Consider the following 20,279-nt stretch of genomic DNA (forward strand, 5'->3'; position numbering starts at 1 on the left):
AAAGTGATCTACAGATTCAACTCAATATCTATTAAATTATGAAGATCATTCCTCACAGACATAGAAAAATCGGTCATTAAATTCATTTGGAACAACAACAAATCCAGAATAGCCAACAGAGTTCTCAGCAACAAAAAACATGCAGGAGGAATCACAATACCTGACTTTAAACTATACTACAAAGCCATTGTGATAAAAATAGCATGGTACTGGCACAAAAATACATACATAGACCAATGGGGCAGAATAAAAGGCTCAGAAACAAATCCCCACACTTACAGCGAATTGATTTCTGACAAAGGGGCCAAAAACATACACTGGGAGAAAGATAGTCTATTCAACAAATGGTGTTGGCAAAACTGGTTAACCATATGATGAAAAATGGAAATTAGTCCCAATTTCAAGATGGATCAAAGACTTGAAAATTAAACCAGAGACCTTGAGGCTCCTTGAAAAGGGCATGGTTCTAACACTGCAACACATAGGCACAGATGTACACTTTCTCAACAAGACCCCAAAGGAACAAAAATCTAAAAGGTAAATCAATATGTGGGATTGCATGAAACCAATGAGCTTCAGTACAACAAAGGAAACTGTAAAAACCTCATTTGAGAGTCAAGAGAATGGAAGAAGATTTTTGCCACATACTCCTCTGATAGAGGACTAATATCTAGACTATAAAGAGAACTCAAGAAACTCAGCACTAAGAAAACAATTCAATAAAAAATGAGCAAGTGAATTAAATAGACACTTCAGGAAAGAAGAATTTCAAATGGCCAATAAATGCAAATAAAAGTATTCATTTTTCAATCTGAGATGCAAATCAAAACTACCCTGATATTTCACCTAACTTCAACTAGTATGGCAATCATTGAAAACTCAAACAACAATAAATGCTGGTGAGGATGTGGAGAAGTGGGAACTAAAACATTGTTGTTGGGATTGCAAATTAGTGCAACCACATTGGAAAAAAGTATGGAGGATCCTCAGAACAATGGGAGCAAATTTACCATTTGATCCAGCAATACCACTTCTGATTATCTACCCAAAAGAGAGGAAACCAAATTACCAAACTAATGCATGTGTATCTATGTTTAGAGCTGCACATTTCACCATAGCCAAACTATGGAAGCAGCAAAGATGTTCATCAACAGATGAATGGATTAAAAAACTGTGGGATATGTACACAATGGAATTCTACTCTGCCATAAAGAAAAAAACACAATTACATCAGGTATAGGGAAATGGATGGAACTGGAAGACATTATACTAAGTGAGATTAGTCAGTCACAAAAAAATAAGAAATTGAATGCTTTCCCTAATATGTGAAAGCTAAGGAGAAATGGGTAAAAGGGGAACTCTAGAAGAAGAGATTCTATATAATAGCAAATAAGGTGACCTAACTGAGGGTATGGGAGGGGGAAGAGGAAAACTCTATAAAGCACATGATATACATAAACATATCAAAGTAAATCACTAAGCCAAGTGTGGGAAGGAGGGATGGAGAGGGATTGGGGTGGGGATTGGGTAAGGGCTAATTTGGTGATGTGTGCATGTATGTCTACACAAGTCTTCCATCCCATTAAAATGTAAGATGACAATGCACCAATAAAAATAATAAAAAACAGTAGGAGGAGGCCACTAGGAACAGTCAGACAGATCTCCAGGTTTTAAGCACATCAAGAAATGAGTGCATTTCCCTATTCAAGGGAAGATATTTTCTTCATTTTTAAAATTTGCAGTTCTGGGTATTGAACTCAGAGCCTCAAACATGGTAGGCAAGCACTCTGTCACTGAGCCCCTTCCCTTCCCTCTCCTTCTAAATTATAATAGGAAATTCATCCTTGCCTGTTAGTCTAAGGGCATGTCTAAAGGAGATTTTGAGGGTCTACAACCCAAAGGCCAAAACTGACTACTTAAACCTCAAGATACTTTTCTTGTGTGTTTGATACTGGAAATTGAACCCAGAGATAATTATATCTCTGATCTGATTTATATCCTAGTCTTGTTTTATTTTATAGTTTTAAATGAGGTTCTCCCTATGTTATCACATACTTGCCTCCAACCTGCAATCCTCCTATTTCAGCCTCCCAAGTATTGGGATTACAGGTTTGTGCCACCACACTCATCTTTTAGGATGCTTTTTCTTCTCTGCTCATATAGTTGTTTCTTGCAGGGCTGATGCTAGCTACAGGCAGCCACTGGCAGTCTAAGGAAATAAATGGGAATTGAAGCCTGCCCCCGGAGGAATGTCACACAGCCCACCTCAATAGTGCATCCTTATCGCTAGCTTTTCCTGCATGTTGCTGTCCCAGTGTTCCCAAATAGTTCCTTGTTTGTATGGTTGTGTTGCAACTCTGCAGAATTCTTTCTTGTGTTTTAGAATCCATGTTGTGTTTCAATGGGCAGCAACAGCATTTTAGCTCCATGAGTGCCCTGGTAAAAAGGACCATCTTTTAGACCCCTAGGGAACCCTCACTGTTACAAACCAGCACTTTGCTTACAGTGATGTGGTGTTTGATGAAGGCTTGATCCAGTGTACTGGGGTTTAATGTTGCTTCTTATCTTTCATGGAAGAGGAGAATGTATTCAGTTTCTAGGGTAAGCAGTAAAACAGAAAGAAAGAATGACTGAGGAGAGAAAGCTTTTAAGTGATACATTTAAAACTATAATAACCAGACATGATGCTACACACCTGTATTACCAATACTTCAGAGTCTGAAACATAAGGATCACAGGTTTGATGATAGTCTCAGAAACTTAGTGAGATCTTGTTTCAAGTAAAAATTGCTTGGGGTTTAGTTGAGTGGCAGAACACCCATGGGTTCAATTCCCAATACAAAAACAACAGCAATAAAATATATTAATTGTAAACCTACCATGTTCTTCACTTTCAGCTCCTGATCTCTTAAACGAATTAGGGCAGAATGCCATTTTTATGTATTTCAATGCATTCTTCTCTTACAAGTTTTGTAGCTCTCAATACACACAGTTTCCTCCAGGACATTTGGATGACATTTTATAAACCTGACCAATTCCCTTATGTTATCTCAAATCCCATCATTCTGACCTGATTATATTTTGCTTCTATTTCCCAGCTCCTACTATTGGCAGAGAGCAGATATAAAATTTTAGTAAAATAAAAATATTTAGTTAAAAGATTAATATTTCCACCACCAAATGTTCGTGGAAACCTTGTCAAAAATAATGACAATATAGGGAAGAATTTAGCTCTAGGCTTTTAACTCCAATGGTTTATATATCTGCCTTTAGAATAGTACTACACTGTTTCAATTATTGTAGCTTTATATGGTTTGAAATCAGAAAATATATATCTTCTTGATTTGTTCTTTTTCAAGATCGTTTTGGGTACCTAGAGTCCATATTCCATATTAGGATAGATTTTTTTTCTGAAAAATAAATATATAAATATATGATAGTTTCACCTAAAAAATAGAAAAAAATTCTCTGGTAAGAAAGAAAGCAAAAAGAAATATTGAAATGTTATCTTTAAGTCATCAAAAGCTTGGTATCAGACAAATGAAACTGTTATGTGAGATTATCATTTTTAATTTTAGATAAATTGCCATAATACTAGATGTCAACTACTAAGCCAAACATGGGAGGGAGGGATAGGGAGAGAATGGGGTGGGGATTGGGTGGGGGCTGACTGGGAAAAGTGTGCATGTATGTCTACAAAAGTATGTATCCTACTATGATGTATGAATACAGTGCACCAATAAAAATGGTTTAATATAAGATAAGGCATTTATAAAGATTTGTTGGAACCTTTACATCCCAGAATTCCATGAGAAGCATTTCAGGGATGGTCTAGATTTGTAAACACAGGACTATTTGTTCCTTATTCCATTCACTAGAGAGCAATGTAGCACAGTGTACTAGGGGCTGGGCAGAATACCTCTGATTGAAAAATAAGGATAATAGATATTTATTTTTATGGAGCACTTACCATGTACTACACCAGTACTAACCTCGGGACTTGATATGCATTGGCCCATTTGTTTCTTCTTCCAGCACTGTGTGGCAGGTTCTGCAACCCCTCTTAGAATTAGACTACTCAGGAATCAATTGGATTGAGATAGGTTAAGTCACTTTCAAAAAGTACAGAATCTCAGCAGTAAACCACTCAATTTGGGTCCAGGGTACTCTTGAGCAGTACTCTATACTGTGTTCAAGAAATATAGCAGGAAAAGTTATATCGAGTATACAATGTCACCTAGGAACTGAAAGGGAAAGGGAAGCATTCCAATCATTTTCTTGTGTTTGTTTTTTTCTTATGCCGGGGATCATACCCAGGGTATTACATGTGTTCTATCTCACCTACACCCTTAGCTAGCTTATCATTAATTTGAAGCCAAGATGGTTTATTCTTTGTTGGGAGGAGAATAAAATCAAGTATAGAGAGACAAAAATAGTCTACGCAGAAGAAAAAGAATCTCTGAACATTATGCTCCTATGGTGAAAGCATGCTTCTTTGCCATGGCCCACTTTCCTTGATGTCTGCATGTGCCCCCACGCATGACTGACATGACATTTCAAGGAGAAGCCCCAAGGGAGCATTGCCTCTGGCCAAAGTACTCCATGCTCTTAGATATAAGCTATTATTCTTTTGGTAAGAATTCTATAGTAATAAGCTCCAATGATGTAAAACGGCACCCCAAGAATTAGGACTGTGGGAGAAACTGAGTCCATGGAAAATAAATTTTCTAGTAATTTGTCTAAGCCTCTAAATGCCCTCAGCTTTTCTCAAGATGTAAATGTAGTCAGAATCCAGATGCCGTGGCTACAGCAATTAAAAGTGCAGAATTCCTCTCTATCTCTGACCCTCATTCTAATCATTAATCTATAGTAAAAGCCTTAAGAGTCAGATGAAGCCATGAGCCCTAAAAACTTGCAAGGGAGGCAACCGGTGCCTCTGTTTACTCCCTCTCCTTGTGATCTGGCCTAGATACAGAGAAGATAAACGTTGTGTGTGACTTCAAAGCAGCCTAGTTGATGAGCAGCCAATACTGCTCAATACAATAGAGCCGAAAGGCTAGGAAGATTCTTGACCTTTATATCCAGTATGTGCCCTGCCCAGACAGGGAGGCGCCACGTGGTTAAGAAATGAATATGTCAGAACAAAGGACAGATATAATAAATGTGTAGGTGTGAAGAAAGGAAATATGGTGAGAATAAGAAAACATTTTTGTATGAAGAAGAGCTTATCCTAAGATTGTCCCAAATGGGAAAGAGAGAATCAGTGTAATCAGAAAAGAAAAGGAAGTTGCAGAGGGTTTGTGATAAGAAAATGGATTATTAAAAGAGGAATGGGCTTCTAATAAGCCTATCATTTGAGGAAAAGTGCTCAGCAGCTAGAGAAGTACATCTGACAACTAAATCTAAAAACTTCATGTTACTTTTTGGTGTTTATCTGCTAAACTGTGTTGTGAGCTTGTTTAACTTTCAGACTTTAGATGGCAATGCAGATGAAACCTGGGAGACCTCCATCGCAGCCCCTTGGATAGCCATATCTCCTCATGCCAGCCATATGGACTAAGCTCTAGGAACGGAAAGTTCCAAAAAGAGTTATAGGAGATTCCATGAAATGCAGAATTCTCCAAGCCCTGGGCGTGCCTGTGCCTTCTGGAATTTGCCCTTTGGAGCTGCCTGTCTGCAAGGGCAGGGGACTCAAAGGCAGGGGGCTGGATTTGGTTACAGGATCCAGAGATAATCTTGAATGCCGGACTAGTGTCTTTTTACTTTGTTTACATGTCCTTCAGTATTGTTTTGTGGTGATTAAACTTCTTTTTTTTCTACTATTAACCTCACTGGTGAAGGATATAAATTTTCCTGGATTCTTGTAATAAAGTGTCAATTGCACAAGAGGCATTTGTCCATGTCAGTCATTTCAGATTTTTTTTTCCCGGAGAGGAATCTCCACTTTTAGTGCCGTGAACAGGAACTTAGAGGAGTTTATTTCATAAAAAGGGAAAAAATCGCTGCAGATAAGTGGCTGCAGAACTACAACCAAAACCTTTCCCCACCTTTCTGAGAAACTCAGTCCCGAATGAACTCAGTGCCCATATTCAGTGCCCATCTGAGCCCGTCTGTTGCACTTCTTTGGTGTGGGTTCTAACTCAAAATTGTGGCCCTGTCTTAAATTTAGCTGGAATGTTTTTAAACATTTGTATATTAGTTTATGTAAGGGTTATTAAAATCACAGTTAATATCAAGTATCTCTTGTGCAAATAGCCATGGGAAAAACAACTATTTCTCATAGGTATGCAAGAGGCATGAATATTGAAGATTTTGTTTCTTCATTTTTATTTTTATTTATGAATTTTTGTGGTACTAAAATTTTAACCCAGAGGATTCTACCTCTAGGCTACACACAAGCCCTATTTATTATTTTATTTTGAAATATGGTCTCAGTAAGTTACAGAGCTTGGTACTGAACTTGCAATCCCACTGTCTCAGGCTCCCAAGTACTGGGATTACAAGCATGTGCCAACATGTCTGGCCAGAGTATTCCTTATGTGCCATGCAGAAAATTAATCGTTTTATGCTCCACATTATATTTAATTCTTATCCAGATACTTCGAAGCAGAAACAACTGTTATTTCCTTTTTATAGGGGAGCAAACTAAGTCTTAGAGTAGCTAAATATACACCACTAAAGTTCAAATGATGCTATCTTTCCAGCCATTGACTATTGTAGAAGTGCAACTCCAAGTGCTCTTAATTTGGTGCTCTTCTTACAATATCACATATAAAGTTTGAAGTATGTAGTAAAGTTTTATTGAGGCTAGAGTGCAACCTTCTTCCAATGTGAAACATGAAAGAGATATTGGAAAGTAATTTAAAGATTTATTATCTGACTTCCATTTTTCAAATTTGATATTACAGAGACAAACCAGGGCACAAAATAAGAAGCTTTCTTCTGTGAAATACTAAAGTGTAGGAAAAGAGTACTTTTAAATATGCTATACTTATCTGTACTAGAATTCAGCATCTTTCTTCCAATGGCAAAAAACTGAAGAGGTTGAGATGTAAATTCTGGGGTGGAATTACCTGGATTCTCCAGATCCTGGCTTCCCCATTTGTCAGCTGTTAGCTTAGAGAAATCACATAACCTAATTATTTTAAGTTCCTTATCTGCCAAATGAAAACAAAAACATTATACTATTTATTAGGGTAGTAATAAAGATTAAGTGAGATGCTACATGCAATATATTAAGTACTGTATGCTAGATGTAAAGTCCTATTTTCTGACTATCATATTCACCTCATACAACTAAATTGGCCCTGGGTAACTATCAATAGTACTTTGCCATCTCAAAAAGACTGGCCTCCAACTCTCTCTCTCTATCATAATAAACTCAGAAATCACAGATGCGTGTCACAATTGTCTTTTTTATGCATTAGTACTTAATGACTCTAAGATCTAATGTCTTACTTCATGCAACAAAAGTATGAGTGATGAAACAGATCTTTTATTTTGTGCCTTGTCTATTGTACATTAGTTTTACAAAAGTAAAGTCATGATGATATGAAATTAGCTGCTTTACTTGACTAATGAAAATACAGAAGGATCTTAACATCACATTAAGGCATCTCTTACATGCTTTGCATTGCCTTAAGAAAGGCTGTCACTTCAACCTAGTCAGTTTACTGCTGGTTAGTGCCCTAGATTTTCTTTGAGATCTTAAAAAGAACACCAACTTCAGAATGTTGAATGTTACTGGCCTCATATTAGAATTTATCTCAGCTGGATGATTAACATAATTGGGGTAAAGTTTTTGGTCTTTAGGAATGTGAATGATGTTAGGTAAAGAAGGTGTAACAGTGTCATGGAAGAATGCAGTTTGGGGCAAAGTCTTTGTTTAGACATCCATTATAAACCAAAAAAAGAAGAAAGGATTGCTTTGGTAGCACAGATTACCTTGGTATTGATAATGTTAATTTGAAAACCAAACTCCTCATATTGACTTTGCAGTGAGAAATGTACAGAGAGACAGTATGTCATGTGGGTGACAGGATCTGTCATCTCTGGAAGGCACATAGTCAATAAGGTCATATTAAGCCATACATCTTAAAGGTTGATGCAACAAAAACAGTATCTGGAAAGCGTTTTACTGGCCAGCAGCAGCAGAAAATAGTGTTTACGTTAGGAAAACACCTAAGTTTTCTTCCAGTGAGCTCAAATGTTCTATTTGTATCCAGATAATACAGGAATCTCAGAGCATTCTACTGCCCTTAGGCTCATGCTAAACTAGCAATTGTTCTTGAAAATACTGTACTCTTGGAAGCCACATTGTTACAGCTACTTATTTCCCATGATAGACATCCCTATTAGTGCTTACCTATTGCCTAAAAGGCTATAGACATCATAATTTCATATAACTTCTTACATCTCCAATTCATTATCAAGCAAGTATAAAGCAGATTCATCACTTCATCATGAGGTTTATCTCCAGTTTTAAAGAACTGTAGAGCATTTAAGTGTGAACTATATTGTCATTTATGTCTATGCCTCCAAAGCAAGGGAAAAGGAATATTTATTGAATATATACCTAACCTATATTAGGCATGGTTTTTGTATGCTCTGCATATATTACATATATATGTTTACTTCATTTGTACTATATAATCCATCTTCATAATTTTCTACCCAAAAATCTTGATTTGTCATTCTTCTTTTGTCTTGCCCTTTTAGTGATGAGAACATCTAAGGTTTATTTTCTTTGCATGTTCCAGTAGGCAATAAAATACTATTAACTATAACACTAATGCACATTAGATCACTAGACTTAATCATCTTATAAACTGCAACTCTGAATCCCTTAACTTACATTTCCCCCCTTCTATCCCCTCATCTCATCCTCATCCCTGGTAACCATATTCTATTTTCTATTTCTGCATATTTAACTTTTATTTTATTTATTTATTTATTATTTATTTATTTTTGTGTGGTACTAGGGATTGAACCTAGGGAATTCTTCCTCTGAGCTATAATTCCAGCCCTATTTTTTAAATTTTTTATTGGTGCATTATATTCATACATCATATTGGGGTAAAAAACTTGTGTGTATATATATGTACACATCACTGATTTAACCCCTACCCAATTCCCACACCATTCCCTCCCCGTCCCTCCTTCCCTTGCTTGGCTTAGTGGTTGACTTCAATATGTTTAAGTACATTGTGTGTTTTAGAGATTTTCCTCTTCCCCCCTCCTTTCTCCTCCTCTAGGCCCTATTTTTATGAAGTGGGGTCTCACTAAGCTTTGGAGAGCCTCAATAAGTTTCTGAGGCTGGCCATGAACCTGCCTTCTTCCTGTCTCAGCCTCCTAAGTACTGGGATTAAGAGTGTGTAGCTGGGCTGGGTGTTGTGGCACATGCTTGTAATCCCCACACCTGGGAGGCGGAGACAGGAAGATCATGCAGGTTTGAAGCCAGCCACGCTGGCTTAAGAGACCCTGTTCCAAATTTAAAAGTATAAAAATAGGTCTGGGAGTGTATCCCGGAAGTAGAAGGGTATCCAGGAACCCCAGTACCACAAAAAAAAAAAAAGAGTGTGTAGCCGGGCATGGTGGGGCAAGCTTGTAATCCCCATGCTTGGGAGGCTGAGACAGGAGGATCACACAGGTTCAAAGCCAGCCTCAGCTACTTAGTGAGGCTCTCAGCAACTTAGTAAGACCCCGTTTCCAAATAAAATATAAAATAGGTCTGGGAGTATAGCCCATAGGTAGAAAACCCCTTGGGTTTCACCCCCAGTACCACCACAAAAAAAAGAGCGTGTGCCACCATACCCAGTTGACTTTTATATCGCACTTATAAGTGAGATCATATAGTATGTTTATTTCTGTGTCTGACTTAATTCACTCAGAATAATGTGCTCCAGGTTTATCTTAATGTGTCATTCTCAAAACTGCTCTTATTTTGATGTATCTCTTCTCTTACATCTCCCAATGGATTCATCAGCAAATATGATCATATCTATCTTCATAGCATACTTGAAATCTGACCACAGGTCACCACCTCTCTTGCCATCAGTCTGGTTCCATCTGCCTTCTTTTCATCTGAATTGTTCTACTACTACCATAACTCTCTCATCCTTCTGCTTCCATTCTTTTCTCACAAAAGTCTATTCTCAACAAAGCTCCAGAGTGGTATTTCAGAGACCTATAAAACACTCCATTGTCTTCTCTCTTACTCCATTATCTGCCCACCCCCATCCCGTACCTCTCTGATTTCATCTCCTACTTTTCTACACTGGACCATTGGAGAAGCTATAGAATACTTTGTGTTATGTAAGGGGAAGCATATGATAGTTGCTTTTTTGTGAGGTTCTTTTTCTTCAATATTATAGCAATTAGGACATTATGGTATTGTCTCAGCATGAGACAGACTAATGGAACAAAAGAAATGGCCTGGAACTATGCCCATCTATAAATGAAGGAACAGGTTTATTAAAATACAAAAAGAAATGAAAGACACATGAAAAGAGAGGGCCTGAAATTATCTCCATATATATAAGAGTTGGCATGGGAGAACAGTGAGCAAATAATCCATCTATTCAATAACTAATTCTGAATGAATAGTTATTCCTCTAGAAAGAAATTCACTTGTATCCCCAAAGCATACACAAACATCAATTAAAAATAAAGAACTTAAAGAAAAAAGGAAAAGGAAAACTAAAACACAACAGAGAAAATATAGGAGATAGCAAAACAAGCCTTAGGTAGGGAGAATTTCTTGAAAAATATAGCAAATGCACAAGCAAAAAAAAATTCATGTTTAGGTACATTAAAATGAAGAAATCATGATCAATAACTAGGCTGTTAAAAATAAAAGACAAGGTACAATAAGGGAGAATATATTTGCAGTATATATAGCTGAAAATGATTAATATCCAGAAGACAGTAATATCTCCCATCTACAATTTCACTATCTACAGTTTCAGTTACCCTAACCATGGTCCAAATATACTAAAGGGAAATTTCCAGAAAAAAGCAATTCATAACTTTTAAATTGTACACTATTCTGAGTAACATGATGATTTTTCATACTCTCCTACTCTATCCCATCTGGGTCATGAATCATCTCTTTATCGGCTGTATCCACATTCTCATGATACCCATCCATTAGTTCTCTAGTAGCCGTTTTAGCTATCTAACAAGCTGTCATGTTAGTACAGTGCTTGTGTTCAAGTAACTCTTAGGCGGCAGTCTAATGCTATGTCACAATTCCTATGTTATTCACCTCTATTCATCTCATCACAGATACTGCATCATCTCACATCATCACAAGATGGCTAAGAATAACCATAAGATATTTTGCAAGAGAAAAAGATCATATTTATATAATTTTTATTTCACTATATTGGTATAATTCAATTCCCCAGTCACATTACCATATTAAAAGGATTCAGCCTGGCTTGGTGGTGCACTCTTGTAATCCCCATGCTTGGGAGGCTGACAGGAGGATGACATAGGTTCGAGTCCAGCTTCAGCTACTTAGTGAGGCTCTCAGCAACTTAGTGAGACCCTGTTTCCAAATAAAATATAAAAATAGATCTGGGAATATAGCTTGGAGGTAGAAAGCCTCTGGGTTCTACCCACAGTACCACAAAAAATAAAATAAAATAAAATAAAACAATTCAATAATGCAAAGTGGGTGATGGGTACCATATCAGGCACAGAAAATTCTTGGGAAGCACTGTTCTAGAAAATTCTTATCTCTTTAGCTTTAGGTACTGTTTTTATCCACTTTTTTATAAAGGCAAACAATTCACTGGCTTCCTATGAAAACATCTCTATAAATCTGTCAATAACAGCAGTAGGAGATGAAGCAAAGATTTACTTCCTATGGATTTTGTTGATCCTCTTGGTTAAAGAAAATGCCATTAACAAATTTATCAGACTTCATAGTTCAGCTCATTTAACCCATCAAATACCAGAATGAGACAGACTATTCTTCAGCTTTAGGAAGTCAACGACTGTTTGTATGCATACATGTTCAGCTCATGCCAATGAGATTGTGAGCAGAATTTTGTCTGCTTAAAATATTCATGTGTGTTTATATGCTTCTACCTCTGGGTTCTACCATTAAGATGTATGACTACAATGCACCAATAAAGAAAGAAAAAAATAAACCAGGCATGGTGGCGCATGCTTGTAATCCCCGCGCTTGGGAGGCTGAGACAGGAGGATCGCATGGGTTTGAAGCCAGCCTCAGCTACTTAGTGAGGCTTTCAGCAACTTAGTGAGACCCTGTTTCCAAATTTAAAAAAAGGTCTGGGAGTGTAGCGCGGAGGTAGAAAGCCTCTGGGTTCTACCCTCAGTACCACCAAAAAAAAAAAAAAAGAAAGAAAGAAAGAAAGAAAGAAAGAAAGAAAGAATATTCATTTTATGAAGATTGCCAAAGTTATATGTCCTCCATGGTAGGGTGCATAAGTGTAAAATAGTCATCTAGGAAAAAATACACAAACACACACACACACACACACACACACACACACACACACACACATATATATATATATATATATATATATATATATATATATATATATATATATATATATGTAAAGGGACTCCATCTTCTTATCTATTTTCTTGGTTCACCAGCAGGTATTGCCAATCTGAATTCAGATTCTAGTAATCTAGTGATCATGTGATCCTGTATATTAGAGGGTCAAATTCACAGTACCTCTTTCTGTGTCTCTTGCCTCCACAAAGCAAGATTTAGTTTTGCTCTCTGGTTTCCTTCCTGCTTTCTTGTGCGCCACACAATGTTCTAAACTCTGGCTTCTATTCCTAATGACCAGATATATAGGTAGTAAGTATTTGAAAGTGAAGTTTAGGTATGGGGACAGGATGGGACCTCTTCTTCCAAACCTGTTGGTTCTAAGTTATACATTCTCTCTAGTTGCATAGAAAACTGACGTTAGGATTTCAGGTAAGACGCACTGAAAAGAAATAATGCCTTTTCTTCCTTGCCATTGTCTATTGTAGGTATAGGACCTTTAGAGACACCAAGGAGAAGGGAGCTTATCCAAGATAAGCATCAGGTAATGCATTATCTTTTGGCCAACAATCCATTTAGTGGTACATAAAGTCCCATCAAAACTCCTAAGAGGTCCTAGGAAGGGATACAAAGTTGAACAGCAGTCCTTAGCCTCCTTTTATCTGTAGGATGACTCTCCTGGGAGTCAGTGTCCCTTTTCACTGTATTTTTAAAATATCTCTCTTTTATATCTCTCTTTAAATATGATATTCCCCTCACTTGATCAGTAGTCATGATTCCATTAACACCATAAGTGGTATGGTGGGAGGAATCAGTTTGCTTTTCATCTATGCCCCGGCCACTTAGGATATTCTTAGCCATCCTGACAATGTTATGTTTCAAAGCCACAGAAATTCAGGATTCAGTACTGAGTCACTGGAGAGAAAATAATATATTTTAAAACACCATTTTAATAGCCAAAAATTCCTTATGAAGAAGACAGTTCGTCAGATTGCTCTACTAATACAGCTGTTGATGCAAAAGCAATGATCACCTCTAAAATCACAGAGTTCATAAGAGTAACAAGAATGATCACAAAATAACTTTGCATATACTAAATAAAGTATAATTCTAGCCTCAACAAAGAGGCCCAATTTCCTTTGTTTTCCTAATAAGGTCATGTTTGATTTTCTCCAATTATTTATTTAATAGCCATTTTTTGTTTACTTGATGTCATTCATTTTCTATGTTGCTGGTTTCAAATCTGTACATTGTTAACAATGAGGAACTCTAAGTGCTGAACAAAAGAGACCTTTAATCCCTCTGTTTCCCAAGTATTGACTGCAGGGTGAATAAAAATAGATATTCCACAGACTGCTATTTTTAAATGTCTGCAGGTGTTGTAATTAATCAGACATAAAGCCAGGTAAAATTGTTTGAATATTTACTTACTTTTCATCCTAGCTCAGTTTCTCAATCAACTAATACTAGAAAAATAGGTAATAGCATATGGTGATTTGGGATTTTTCTGATGGTGTACAGTGGTCCTCAAGTTCATAAGTGTTTAAAAACCTTGCTATAAATCATGCAAAATTGGGTTCTCTCCCACTGTGATTTAATGTCTGCAATGACTTTATAAATCCTTGATCAACAGGAGTCACTGCTTGTAAGGAACATTAAAATATTATTAAAGCTGGCCGGGTGTGATGGTGCATGCTTGTAATCCCCGCGCTTGGGAGGCGGAGACAGGAGTATTGCTCACGTTTGAAGCCAGCTGTGCTGGCTTAAGGGACCCTATAAATCATGAAAAAATGCTCAATATCATTGGCAATCAGAGAGATGCAAATCAAAACTACCCTGTTTCCAAATATAAAGTAAAAGTAAAAAGTAGGTCTGGGAGTGTAGCCCGGAGACAGAAGGTTTTCCTGGAACCCCAGTACTACCAAATATATATATATATATATATATATATATATATATATATATATTATTAAATCTGGGTGTGGTGGTGCATGTCTATAATTCCAGTACTTGGGAGTCTGAGATAGGTGGATCACAGGTTGGAAGCCAGCCTCAGCAAATCAGCAAGACCCTGTTTAAAAATAAAAATGAAATAGGACTGAGGGTATAGCTCAGAGGTAGAATGTCCCTTGGCTCAATCACACACACACACACACACACACACACACACACACACACACACATCAAATATCACTGGTGCAGAATCTAGGGACATGTACCTGTACCGTTACTAAAGAAAAATGAAAGAAGCCCTTTTGAAACCAAAAACAAACACTTTTGCTTATCTAAAGTGATTTGTTCCTTCTGCTTTCTGGAAAATTCCACAATTTCTTTTCAAACATAAGGAAATAATAATATTGAGAGGGAGTATGAGAATTCAAGAGACCCGGGTATCTTAGCATCTAGTCCCTCACCCAAGAATTCCATTTTCCTGATTATGACTTCATAGGTGTTCCTGGATAGGAGCGATGCCCACCAATCAGCATCTTCTCTTAAGAAATTCTCTGCCTCATTGCAGGTCATTAATCTGCCTGTGATTCAAGCTGTGGGAAGATGGCTAGTTAGCTACCATCCCTCTAGCAGCTGCATGTACAATGTTTCACATATCTCTGCATTTCTGGTTAAATGGCAGCATTATCTGTTCTTCCTCAGTAACTTCCAATTGAAGTCAGTGGGGAGTTGCAGAAAGGAAGACTAAAACTGGTGGTGCACCCAGCCTTCAATCCCAAGATCAAGAAATAATATTCATGGACTGATTCATGTCTAATGAATTTCATTCAGAGAGAAATTAATTGGAAAATGGTTAAAAGTACAATATGATCTGTATCTTTTGCTTAAAATTTAAACAGCAAGGACAGACAATGCTAAAAAAAATGAATTCCTGCTGTTTAATAAGCTCCTTTCCATTTCCCAGTTTGTACCTCAGGTATCAGCTCATCAGCTTACAAAATTCAGGGTATTGGTAATAACCCAGGATGAGTGGATGAATCAGGAAAACTTCATGGCTAAATGGCCTTGACACTAAATCAATACTAGCAGCTTCCTATGTAAGAATATATAATTTCAAAGGGGTGGGAAGTTTAGAGAGGAGTGGAAGGAGAGTATAGAAGGAGAGAACAAAACTACTTCATCCTCTTAAATCTACAAGTCTTTAGTGGATACTTTATAAAGCTAGCTTATCATACTTCCAAATTTGTATAATGATGGTCAGCTTCTGTATAATGTACACATTACACACATAAGTACCCAACAAATATTTATTAATAGCATCTGACCAATTCAAGATCAATTTGGGAGACTGCTTCTGTCTTAATTTTTGCTAGTCTCCCTCTACCTGATTTCAGGTCTCAGAATTTCTCTAATTAATCTTAAGGCTGAGATTATAATCAGAATTACTGTAAAATATAAAAGAAAATATATAACTATTTGAGTCTTAAGACTGGACAATCTTTCTTAGCATAATATTCTCAAATTCCATTCATTTTCCTGCAATTATGTAATTTTGCTTTAGCAGAAACCTAAGTGGAATGATGAAGGGGGTTTAGGAGAAAAAAGAGTGAGGATAGAGATATAAAGAAGGTAACAGTTGAAATGATGCTATATATATATATATATATATATATATATATACACACATATATATATATAATTACCAATGTCAATCTCAAAAACATGTATGGGGAAGATGGGGAAGAAGAGGGAAGGGTAGGGCTTGCAGGCATATTTCTATCATTTTGTACCTCAATATAATGTATATCTACAATGCACCAATAAAAGTACACAAAAGAATTACTATATAATATATTTATTTAGCCCTGGTATTAGGATCAGAAAATAGTATCTTTCTATTAGGAGACATGCAACAAAGATCTTTGCTCTTTCTTCAAGTTTTAAATATTATTATAATTATAATTATTATTATTGTTATTTGGTATTTGGAATAGAACCCAGGGGTGTTACATCTCTGAGCTTTTTAAAAATATTTTTTGTTTTGAAATAGAGTCTCACTAGTGCATTGAAATTATACATCATAAAGTCAGTGTGATGAAAACATACACAGGCGTATGATTTAGTTTGTTTCCCCCACATCACACCCTGTTCCCCCTCCCCACATGTGCTAGTAAAATTTGTTAGCAATGTCTTCAAATGTTGGCATAGTGTTATTTGAATTGTTTCCTCAATCCTCCCTCTTCTGCTTCCTAACTCCCTTCCTGAATACCCTTCCACTATCCTACTGGTCTCCCTCCGCATTTATCTGAAGTTACTTTTGTTTCCCATTTTCTCTTTAGCTCCCACATATGAGACAAATCATATGACTCATGACTTTTTGACACTGGATGATTTCATGATTTCACTTAGCATAGTAAAATATGATTTTGTCCATTTTCCTGCAAATAACATAATTTTGTAGGGGAGGAATGGGTGGGATGCAGAAGAAAACATACACAGTGTTGAGGTTGAGTGTGTGTATGTTTATATCACATTGAACCTTACTGTAATGTATAATTATAATGTGCCAACAAAAGTATAACAAATAGTAATAGATCAAAACTTATAAATTTAGAATTTGGTGGAGAAGCATCTCATTTTCTCTTCTCAACATTTTACTCAGTTTTGTAATAAGTACAAATTACTAATCATTGGTTCTTAAAGTTTAAGAATGCTTAAGAATCTTTGGAAACTTGCTAAGACATAAAATTCTTATAACCATCCCCAGAAATATGACTCAGCAGGGACTGTTTGGGCAATAGGATTTCTAGCAAGCTCCTAAGTGATGCTGATGCTTCAAGGATGCAGGCCACATTTTGAACAGTACCATACTGAGTGGTACTGGATGAATTCATGGAGATATTCAAAACACCTGAAGCTGTCTGTGTTGGGTTCAAATAATCCTTCCTGATAAATGAAGATGAATGTCAAGACCTGGGTATTTTAAGACTTAAGCTCTGCTATCCAAAAAATATTATGTTTTGAGTCCAGCTCCAGTTTGACAAATATGTTTTAAAAGCTGATCGTCATGATCCATGCCTACCAATTCTATTGTTAAGTCAGATTATGTGCAGTTTGAGGAAGTATGTGTATTTTAAGGAAAGCCTGTTTCCTTACCTTGAGAACTATGAGGTCAAATAAAATCTGAGGTCTTTTCAGTAAACTGTGGCCAAGAGAGAAAGCACTCAAGAAGATCTAGTTTCTTTCCATGATGGAAGTTTAAAATACTGTAAACCAAGGGAAATGGGTGAAGCTGTATCCTTAAGAAACAGAATGGAAAGTCAGAAAAAACAGATGTGAGATGGATTTTCAATTAACTAACACAAGTTGTTTTGACCACTTGAGTTTTGTAGGAGCTTGTCCTATGAAACAGAAGGCTATCAACAAAACAAGATACATGATTCAAAGAAGATGAGGTATCCTTGAGAGTCATTGAGATGGATTCATATCATCTGATGTCCTCACACTGCTAATTTGTTTGTTCTGTTGTCTGTGAGACCAACAGAAAGCATATTTTCTGAGGAACATATGAAAATTTAATTCAGACAGTGTTAAGGACTTATGGATTTGGCTGAGATGGAATAAGCACTCTTCACCCTATCTTCCTACTAATTACAACTATAAACCTTGAACACAGTACTGAAATTATCTGAGGATAGTAAATAAACTCATGAAAGTACATTCAACATCATTAGACATTAAGGAAATATAAATTAAAGCTACAATAAGATATCACTCCTTAATTATCAGAATGGCTTATAAAACCCCTGACAATAACAAATGCTGATGTGGATGCAGAGCAAATAAAGAATCCATTCTGAAAATAAATTTTGCACTTTCTTCTAGAATTAAAAAAATACCAAATGAACCAACATTCCCAAGTGAGTACCTCTGTGTCTAAGAGTAGCCTCTTATTGCTTCTATCACAAAATATCTAAGATCAGGAATAGAAATGTGGTTCTCAAAGTTCTAGAGGCTGAAAAATCGAAGATCAAGGTGCTAGCAGTTTCAGTGTTTTGAATGGGCCTGATAACTACTTCTGAGATTATACCTTCTTGCTGCATCCTCTGGAGGGGACTAACACTATATTTTGATGGAGTGGAAAGACAATCAAATGGACCTAGCTAGATTCCATGAGATCTTTTATAAATTTCCTAATATCATTCATGAAGATAGAGCTTTCATGATTTAATCACCTCCTAAAAGGCTATCTCTAATATAATTATAGATTCCAACATATGGATATTTTGGAGTCATATGCATTAAAATATTAACACCGAGAGAAATTAGAACTACATATAGAAAACCTGCATATAAATGCCTATGAGAGCCTTGAAGTGGGAAAGACCCCAAATGTGTTTCAATAGATGAATGTATTGAATTGTGATAAATTTGTACAATGGAATGCTATTCAGTAGTAAAAAAATAACTAAAGATCTATAAATTCGATGCTTCACTCTCAAATACTTGTGTTAAATGAGAGGTATCAGCTTATAAAAATACACTTACAGAACTGTATGCAAAAAGAAAAGTGAATTTTACTGTATGTCAATTTGCTAATAAATTAAATAAAATAGAATATGCTAAAGCTGAACAGATATGTGCCTATTCTGGACCCTGCCACTCTACTTCTTGATTTATACCCAACAGACACAGTACATATGTTTAATCACTAAAAGACATGCATACAAATTTCATAGTGATAATGTTCATAATGTACCATGTTAAAAAACTAAATGCTCACTAATAATATAATGGATAAATAACTAGTTGTATATTCATACAATGTAATTATTTCACATAGCATTCTCACTGCTGTGACCCAATAAGCCTGACCACACAAAACTTAGAAGAAATGTTACTTGCTTACAATTTTGGGTTCAATCCATGTCAGTCTGGGTCTCCAGAGCTCAGGGCATGGTTTTGGAAAGTAGAGAAAAGGTGTAAGGATTAGCTCTGACATCATGGAGGATTAATGGACTTCAAATGCACACAATAAAACAAACACCTACTCTCACAGGCTAATGTTGAATTTAAGAAGCCAAACATAAAAGTGTACATATGATATAATTACACTTAAAATAGTCAAAATTAATCTAAGTCCTTAGAAATTAAGGCAGCATTTACCCTTGGTGGGCTAGTGACTTAAAGGAAAAGAGGTTTCATTGAGATGTTGATTTTTAAAAATTTTTCATCCAGGTGCTGTTTGCCTAAATTTATCAAGCTCTAACCTTTAATTAGTTCATTTGTTCCATGTGTGTAAATAGTGTAGCTATGTATAGATTTTTTTTCTAGGAAGAATTTCCACAGCTTTACAAAGGGGTTCCTGCCTCTAAAACATTTGTAACTATTGAGTTGGAGAAGACTGGAAGTTAAATAGTATTTGAATTTTGTGTTGACCAGAAAACTGTTAGTTTTTTTTTCTTTCTGGCTTGTTCTAAAATAAATGCATCTAAGCCTTATCCTATTAAAAATTGGTGGTCCTGTGGCATTTTCCACTGCTGGCTACATTTTAAGTCAACTACAGATTCAGGGTTATACAAGGACTAGTAATGCTCACTATAAAAACTGGGAAAATACTGGGCAAACCAGAATGAAAGTAGAAGATACACCAGTCTAGTTCATTTATAAAAGAACAAATCACCAAGTGTCCATGTCATTGGAGCTTTTGGATGTTGGAAATCACCTGTCCCATAGAAACACCCAGATCAGCTTTGCAGAGAAACTGAATAGAATTCCCAGCAGTTACTGTATTTGA

This window comes from Muscardinus avellanarius, assembly GCF_963383645.1.
Source record: "Muscardinus avellanarius genome assembly, chromosome: X".
Taxonomy (NCBI): Eukaryota; Metazoa; Chordata; class Mammalia; order Rodentia; family Gliridae; genus Muscardinus; species Muscardinus avellanarius.